This window comes from Corvus brachyrhynchos, unplaced genomic scaffold, assembly GCF_000691975.1.
Source record: "Corvus brachyrhynchos isolate BGI_N302 unplaced genomic scaffold, ASM69197v1 scaffold14, whole genome shotgun sequence".
NCBI classification, from domain to species: domain Eukaryota; kingdom Metazoa; phylum Chordata; class Aves; order Passeriformes; family Corvidae; genus Corvus; species Corvus brachyrhynchos.
Window position 1 is genome coordinate 10,738,217 of NW_008239110.1, and position 9,350 is coordinate 10,747,566.

The 9,350-nt window shown below is 38.4% G+C and overlaps 1 protein-coding gene across 1 annotated transcript in view; it reads left to right on the forward strand.

Moving 5' to 3' along the window:
* The window catches only part of DSE (dermatan sulfate epimerase), a 33,068-nt gene that overhangs the window by 2,183 nt on the left and 21,535 nt on the right, over positions 1 to 9,350 (forward strand). The gene's annotated exons all lie outside the window — the stretch shown is intronic.

Below are 9,350 nucleotides of genomic sequence, written 5' to 3' on the forward strand. Positions count from 1 at the left end.
GGAGAGAGAAGCTGAAGAAATTAAAGAAGAAAATTAAAGAAATTAAAAAATAATGAAAAAAAAACTTTCTGTAACTATTGTTTTCTTGCTCAGACTTGGTAATGCAAGTGTCTGGTGAGTGAAAGAGATTGACTTTTTCTTAGCAAGATGTATTTAATTGGTAAATATGGTACCTCAGCAGCAAGTTTGTCCTGGCTGTTCTCACCTTCTTTGCTCTCTCCTTTCAGCTGAGGTAGATTAAAGAGCATAGTTACAGTGGTGGAGTCTCCTAAAGCTGTTAAAACATGGTGCCAGTTTGTGTTCAAGACTGTAGCCACATACTTAATATAAATAATTTAATAGATTCTGCATTTGATTCCCTTTGAGCCAGTATTCTGTTTATATGGGTAAACTTTGTACTGGTGTCTCTTCACCCAGCTAAGCCCAGCTGGGATATGGTGAGGTGAGACAGTGTTGCATTAGTAAAACCCTAAACACTTGTGCACTGCACTTTGTGCAGACTTGATTACGTGCACAGGATGAGAACTGGGCAGAGAAGCCTGCTAGGAAAAAGGAAATTTAGCAAATGCCACCAGAGATCTCTCTCATGAATGCTTTGCCAATAAAAGCTTAGCAGAAGTAAATTGTTGGTAACAGAGAGCTGACCAAAGGGGTTTGGTTATTTTGGGAATCACGTGAAGGACAGAGCACTGGAAATAATTATCACATCAGGTACTGGCATGGTACTTTCATCAACTCTTGGGACGTTGTCAGGTGTGAAAGCACAGTCACAATGTGACTATTATGTACACAGTCTGAAATTACCTTTGTTTGGTCTTTCTTTTTGTTTTTCTCCTTGCTTAGACTCAAAGTATACAGGAGGAATCAGCAGTAGCATTGTTTAGAGTAGGCAAAGGATTGTAGGGACCCTGGTCACTTGACTCTGGTAGGTGTTGTATCTCAGTACAAGAGAAATGTAATTTTAACATACAAGTTCTTTCACCACAGTTGGTCTGGTTTATGCCTTTATTTTGTGGGGTTTTTTATCAGAAATATTAAAAATGCTGAACATTTTCTATAAACCTGGTAGGCTGCTTTCAGCTTTCTAGTCAAGTGGCTGCCTAGAGTTGTTAAAGTATTTTGAAAAGTTATTCACAGGCATTTCTGTGGATATCATGTTCCTTTAAAGCCTTTTAATCATATCCTTGTAATCATGGCTCATCACACTTTTTACCAAAATGATCTGTCTGGTTTCAGTTCTGCTATGAGAGCCATGCCTGTGCAACTTAGTCAGAAATTAGATCATTAGATTGTAAATCTCAAAATTAACCCATAATTTAATGGTTGTGTTGATGCTGCTCACAGATTGCTCATGTACACTGTGAGTACCTACATTTTGCAGGAATAATGTAGCAGTTTAACTCCATCTGCAGTTGAGGCTTCTGTCCTTGAAAATGTAATCATCACTTTTATCAAGGCTTTTGTTAAAGGGTATTCTAGGGTGCACTGAGGACAATAATAGCCCTGAAGGAACTACAGGACAATACATTCTATTTTCTCTCCAAGTTTGTACCCTGAAAAGAACAGTTGCATCTGAGTGTATATTGTATCTATGGGGAGAGAGAGGAGCTGTATGCTCTCTCTCTCTCTGTGGAGAAACCCTAGATAATGAGATAACCTACTCATCAGTAGAGAAATGCAGCTGTTCATTATTATTGATACAATTCTGTTGTTATCTCTGCTGCTACCAGGTAGGGTGGTACAATTTAGGTCTACGAACACAGTGACATTTATCCTGTAACAAATCAACCAGTAGTTCTGTGTGAGTACACATTTGGGCTCTGCATACTCACACTCTTAAGATTATCTGTAGATAATATAAAAGCAAGTGTTGGTTTAAATTGCTTAGATTGCAAACTCCTTAGGTTCATAAATTGACTTGCATCAGCATCTCTGGACTTTGCTGGTGCTCCTGTATGCTGTCACAATAATTTAACATATATGGTTGCCACGGTTTAATCCCAGCTGGCAGCTCAGCCCCACTCAGCTACTTGTTCATTCCCCTCAGTGGGATGAGGAAGAGAACTGGAAGAATAAAAGTGAGAACACTTGTGAGTTGAGATACCGTCAGTTTAATAGATAAAAGCCACACAAAACAGAGAATTCATTGACCACTTCCCATAGGCAGGCAGGTGTTCAGCCATCCCCAGGAAAGCAGGGCTCCATCACATATGATGGTTACTTGAGAAGACATGCTGCGACTCTGAATGTGCCTCTCTTTCTTCTTTCCCAATGTTACATGCTAAGTATGACATCATATGTTATGGAATATCCCTGTGGTCAGTTGGGATCAGCTGGCCTGACTGTCCCCTCCCAACTCCTTGTGCATCCTTGGCCCCCTTGTTGTTGGGGTGGGGGGAGAGGGAGAAAAGTCCTTGACTGTATAAATGTTGCTCAGCAGTAACTAAAACATCCCTAAATTATCAACACTGTTTCCAGCACAAATCCAAAACATAGCCCCGTACTAGCTACTACAAAGAAAATTAAATCTACCCTAGCCAAAATCATCACAATAAAAATAACAATAAAATATTAATATAGTTTTGTATGCAACACGGAGTCAGAAATGGGATATGGAAACAGTTAAAATGAGTTTTGATCCTATAGCAACTGAAGGATATGATGCATTTTAGAATTCCTGTCTATTAATATGAAGTTCTCTGGAAATGCTTTACAAACAAAAATATTTGATATCTTCAGCTACTCAAGTTTGTAGATAGATATAGATATACAGAGTGAGAACTGGCCTTGTAAAACTCCACCAGAATCACATCATTTGTTTACAATTTCTTGAAGACAATTGAAGGAAGGACAATTAAAACAATAAGCAGGGACTATTGAAACTGTTAATTATACATAGTCAAGAACAACAAACGAGAGGATTTAAAATATTTACGATTTAAAATATTTACAAGTATTTGGAAGAGTAAAGGTCAAGGCCAGCAAAGAAGAGTTAGTTGGAAAGAGGATAAAAGTTAAGGTCTGAAATGAAAACACTTGTTTTGGTATCAGAAGTTTCTGGTGTTGTAATCAGCCTCCTCAGAAGTGAGGGAAGATGGATAGCATGCAACTCCCTGGGGCGGATTAGGCACAAGGAGGAATTCAGACAGCAGTAATTGGCTTTCCCCTTTTGCACGTATGATTATTTTTTCCTGTCCTTTATTTGCACCTCCTGGGCATTGCCATCACCCTGTGAAGTATTTCCAGTTCTTCCTGTGCTCCATGATTGTACTACTGGATCCACACAGAGGCTCTAGTCTGCCCTAGGCGTTCTGTTCCCTTGCTCCCTTCTTGTGACGGGTGGTTGTGCCTTAGGGCTGTGAGCTGCTGTCAGAGGAAACCCTACACATTGTTCCTAATACCCCACACCAAAGGGTTCACAGCCTTACCGAGCCCGCGTGGGTCTCTGTGCGAGGGCCAGGAAGACAAGTTACTTCCCGGTAGCTGCCAAAGGAATATTGTTTCACCACCCGCATTGTGCAGGAGCCTTTGTTCTGTGTTTCTGAAGTGCCTGTTACTGTCATAGTCCTAAGCCCCAGAGGTGCCCTACATGCTGTAACAGTGTAACACATGGATGAGTGGTTTGATTGACTTCTGGGATATTAAACGTAGGGAGTATATCCTCTTGGCCTAGATGAAAAGTCTCAAGCTGCCTTCCTCTAGTGTTAACATCTGTGAAAACATTTCTGAAGTAAAAAACAAAACCTAATTTTAATTATTGAAATGGCCTTTTGAAATTATGTCAGCACAGGATCCAGTGCTGATGTTCTAGAGGAGGTCTTTCTGTGGTAGCTTATAGGTGTATGCCTTTGATGGTAAAAGTGACTGGGCTTTCATTCACTGAATGTGGATGCCTTAACAGGCATGTCTGTACTGGTTGGGAATGATCGCCTGCAGGATTCCAGATATCAAAATTACTTCCTTACTCATTCTGTGGAGTGAAGTATGGAATAAAAGATCCCAGTAAGGGTTAGGAATACTAGTGTTAGTGCAACCAAAAAATTACTGAGAAAGCATTTTTACAGGAGGATAAACTGTAAATAGAGGGAAGTTCTAAATTCCCAGATTATGGTTTGGACATGCAGACGATTTCAATCATGTTTTTGCTTGAGGCAGAGAGAAGGTTATGCATTCAGAGTGTGTGTGTATGCCCTGTTAATTTATATATACACTGATAAAATAGACAAATAAGCTTTTAACTGAAAGAAATTAACAGATAAAACTTCCATCACAACTGTCTTACACATCCTGCTGTGAATTTATAAAAATATTTTGCAGTTGCTGTCTTACCTGTAGCGTGGTGGAGAATGAATGCAACCCTCCATTCTCCCGGAATTATGGCCTGACACAGCTGTGTACTGCTCTGCACAGATCCATTTGATTTTGTGTTAGATCAAAGGACAGACACAAGTTTAAATCTTGACTGCTGACTTGATGTCATATGCTGATAATCTCTATAGGAACTGGCTGTTTCTGGTTGCCATTAGGATTTTCATAGCACAGCTGTTAGACGTAAAAGTTGATACAAAGCTTCTTTCAAGGTATTTCAGATCGTTTCAGAACAAGTGCAACACTAACACCTGGATACCTGAGCTGTACTTTATTTATGGCAGATGTACTTCTGAATTATATTTGGGATTTCAGTATTTAAGTTTTGAAATACCTTTGGAATTATATAATTGTGATGTAGCATGTTTTTCATAGTGAAAAAATCAGAGGAAGAAATGAAGTAATGTCCCCTGGTGGCTAAGGTCTTAATAGGTATTTTTCAAGTTTTAAGCAGCAATTTTTATACCTTTCTAGTATTTTTATTGGACAGCCAGATAGTCACTGGTTTTAGCTCATCAACCAAAAGGTGGGTGAAGGACTCCTGACTGCTTCTAACTCTTGGGACATGGGAGTTTCCCACCTTGGTGTCCTGCCCCACAGCTTTGAAAGGGTCTCAGCGGTACCGCTTGTTGATGTAGAAGCTGTACAGCTTGGGACTTTGGTCAATAGATTCATTGTGATTATTACAGCACAAAGATAAGCTTATAGTTTTATTGGTTCTGCTCCATCTGCTACCTAATTATGCTGTATCAGATATGTTTCTCTGGAACGAAATGGCAATGTATATATGGGAATTAGTCTCTACTGCCCCTTTCAACTCTGTTTTCACGGAGCTACTCTGCATTTTTTAGTACTAAAACGCCGTTGGATTCAGTTAGAAGACTTAATTGCTCTCCCGTTTTTAAATATGTTTGCAAAATATTTAGATTGGTGGTAAAACTGACTTTGTTGAACAAAACAGCTCTTCAGTTGATGTAACTGTCACGATTTTAGAATGTTACCATTATATAATGTTGCTGAAGTTTCCAACTGAGGGGTTCCATGTTACAGATTTTGCTCCTCTCATCAGCAACAAAGTCAGCTGCAATGTGTGTGAAAAGATATTTCAGATATTTGGACAAAGTGCAAAAAAAGGAGTTCCTACAGAAGTTTCATTCTCTCTGCTGTGATCTAACCTACTGCTCCTTGTGTTATATTTTGGCAGTGGTCAGCATTGGGACAAAAAGTTGCACATCCCTCTCCATTTAATAGATTCCACACACATCTCATTGCAATGTTACCTATTAATTTCACAGTTTTGGTAGGACAGCAGCTGTTTCTCATGTTTGACCATTTATTGGTAAAATATCTATGACTTTCTTACCTGTTTTAGCACTGGGTGCTAAATTTGCTTATTTTGGTTTTAATACCAGTTCTTGTAATGTAATTTGGGACAAAACTGTAGTGACACTGTTGTTCAAAATCAAACTGCATGTTATAATATTAAAAGCATTGAAACAAATTGAGTAAAAAAAGTTCGTTTTCACTGTCAATAATTTATGAAGTGCAAAGAAATTATGAAATTTAAGTCCTGACTCAGAGATCATTGTCTAAAGTCAAAATTTGCACACTGAACCTGAAGATTTGATTTTTGTCAGTATGGTGGAACAGATTTTCCTTTAAATATTTGAACACATTTCTTACACAAACATTTGTTTCTCAGGTGTCTCAGTTAACGATAATGAGAACTGTAGCCTTTGTGGAACATAGTAGCTTCCCAAAAGAAGACAAAGAGTCTGACGTGTCCATGTCCCAGTCCTGGGCTCTGGGAAGATCTTTTATTCAGAAACCTGAGTAATCTGTGGTGGTGTAATGCCTCCAGTTTGTGGTAGTTTTAGTCACCTGAAATCCCACCTTTTTTGTTCCTGATTGTAAATGTTGACAAGATGCCCATGTCAGAGGTGGATCGTGGCTAGCATGAGAGACACCTGCAATTTCTGCTTTTTTAAGAAGTGATAGAAGTGTGGTCCCAGTAAAAAGCAGCTACAAAGCAGAGTGGTGCTTCAGAACTGATACTACAGAAAGCCACAGTTCTTTACCTGTTTTTAATTTTTAATCACTCACAAGAAGGTCAGATTGCTTCAAGGACACACAGCTGTGCAAGCTGGTGATTCTAACCGTGCCATCATTTCCTGTCCCTCGTCCTCTGTCCCTCTCTCCCTCCTCTGTTCTCACTGATGAAGTGATGTTTCTGTGCACATGTGGCAGGAGTAAATGGGCCTCTCTTTTCTTTTAAATAGTTTATTTGGTAAACTTACCTGTATAAACCAATGTTTAGTTTAGTTAGTGGTTTCAGTTTTACAATACTTTTTTTTTTTTTTTACTACAGCTGAACATCTAACAGTTGATGAAGATGGGGAAAACTAAAGTAGTTAAGATTTAATCTGTTTTGGGTGGGTTTTTTGGAATAATTGGTGTTTTTTACTGTTTGTTTCTGCTGGCAGTGGAGTGGAAATCATGCAAAATGCTCTTTCAGTCTAGGACTAAATGACAACATTTTCAAAGCACATTGTATATGAGCATTTTCTTCCATGGGCAAGTATCCTTCATTCTGCTTTTAATTTTTAATACTTTATCAGGTCATGGTTTCCCAATAGAATAAAACCCCCTCGTTTTCAGAGAAGGTTGAATTGCTTGGTAAAGTTTATCTTGGAAGATGTGATTGGTAAAGATGCAGTGTAATATGAGAGTAAGAAATTCCTTTAGCTTTAAAAAATGGTATTGTGAGCGCACATTAAGTGATCAGAAGGCCCAGACTCCTATTCTTCCAAGCCCTGTGTATCAAGCAAACTTGTAGTAGGTTCACTCACAGTTGGTAAGCTGGAGGACACTTACTTGCACAGATCCAGCTTCACCTAAGCTATGCTGATAATCAATGTTCAGAGATTTGCTTGGAAAGGAAGGTGTACTCCTTTCCAGCTGCCTCCTCCCATCCCTCAGTGACACCAGGCTGAGCCCTGCAAAGTTACGGGACAGGGCTCACTGTCATTCCTGAGTCATGGCTGCTGTGAGTTATGGTCTTCATATCGTAGGAAGGGTGTCAGTAGAATTTAACCGAGAATAAATTATTTTGTACTCCTGCTTTTGTCACTGCCTATTTACTTTTTTCCAGATCTTGACTGTGAATAAGCTGCTTATGAATATACAATAGGTTGGTTTTCCAGTTATTCTGTTGTTAGCCTAAACAATGTGGTGCAGTGTAAAGGTAAAAAGAAAGGGTTTACCTACTCATGTAAGGGTAAAAAAAGGGTTTACCTTCTCTGTGAGATGTGCACATTAATGAAGGGTGAAAATGAGGGAGGCTATTAAATACTTGAGAATACAGACTATGACTTTTTGGCAACACTGGATATGTTTGATGATAGTGTAATGCTGAGAAATGTGTGTTCAGATTTGAAAAGGAGAAGTTCTGGGAAACCTTACTGTATATTCCCTAGTCGTTGGTCAGAAATACCTTAATTTAGGGATCTCTTAAAACCATCCCAAAATTTATGCATGTTCTTAATTCTCACTGATGTGCAGAAGTACTTACAGAAATCAAACCAAAGGAAAGAATGCATGAAGTCCTAACTGCTAGCTGGGATTTTTTTCTGCTTGTGTAAGCCAGGAAACTTTTTCAATATATGGTTAACACAGAAGCTACAAGCATTTTTACCTTTATTTTGTGTATTTTTTAGGTTCTTTCCTCTGCCCACAGTTCTGAAGGATCACAGAGGCATTAAAAAAACTTAAAGTGGAGTTTTTTATGACAAAGCAGTTTTTTCATCAATTAAAAAAATGACATCATGTTTCAACCATAATATACTGGTTTGGCTGGTTTCTACCTCCTTCCTGTCAAAATACACTGTTGTATAGTTTCCTTCACCGTAGAGAAGAATACAAGAAGATTTGAATATATCTGGATAAACTGTGGTGCATGTATCTTTTTGTGTGTGTGTATGTGGTGAGGCACTATGTAGATGCAGTAAGAGTGTTACCAAATAAACCAGCCTGTGATAATGTGTCCTGTAACAACTGGTTCACGTCCAAAAGAGGGCAAAATATACTTGCAAAATGCATTAAAATACTATGAAAATGTCATCTTCCATTACATTCTGTTTAAGCAATTATGCTACTTGCTGTGATAGACAAATTTAAGCAGTTACAGAGTACAATATTATTTGTGCCCTGGGTAGAACTGCACAAAACATTATGTATTTCTTGGCCAAAGATGTTTGCTCCCAAATTAATTTTAGGAGCTGAGCACAAAAATTTAGAGGGTCTGAGCACCCAGTAGTCATGAAGGGCTCTTCTCTGTCAAAGTTTTCTCATATTAATGACTTTGTTGAAACAGGGTGTGGGTCTATAAATAAAGTTTTAGCAGCCTCAGTTTCTATTGAAAATTTTGGCTATGTAATAGAGACCTGTGGGGAGAAGTAAAAGGTTGCTTTGTACTTTAACTTCCTACAAGTTTTATGACCGAATCCTATGAAACAGGTTTTCCATGGGACAAAAAAATTGTATCTGTTTTTAGGTTTTCTTTCCTTCTATTTCTCCTTTTAATAATTGAAAACTACTGTTCATTATTTACATAAAACTGTCTCACTTGAGCCTGCTTTCCGTAACCTTTTCCCTCATAAGAATTCTAGGAATTTGCTGGCTTTCCTCAGGGGGATCTTGGCCATGTTTTATCTGTGACTTTAGGCCACATAGTTGGTAATTTCTATAAAGTAACTTACTATGTTTAAATAGGTGCATTTACCTCTGCATAGATTTCCCATTTGAGCACATTTCAAAAAGTCATGTAGGTAGAATATGCATTTTAATTCAGTGTTCAGCCTTCTTGGTAACTGGCAGTAAATCTCCACATGTAAAATGGAAAGCCCCTTGGAAAAAATACTAGTAATGCAAACCCCTAAATGCCTGGAAGGCAAAGTATTTCAGCTGTTTAGCTGTTTTTCTGA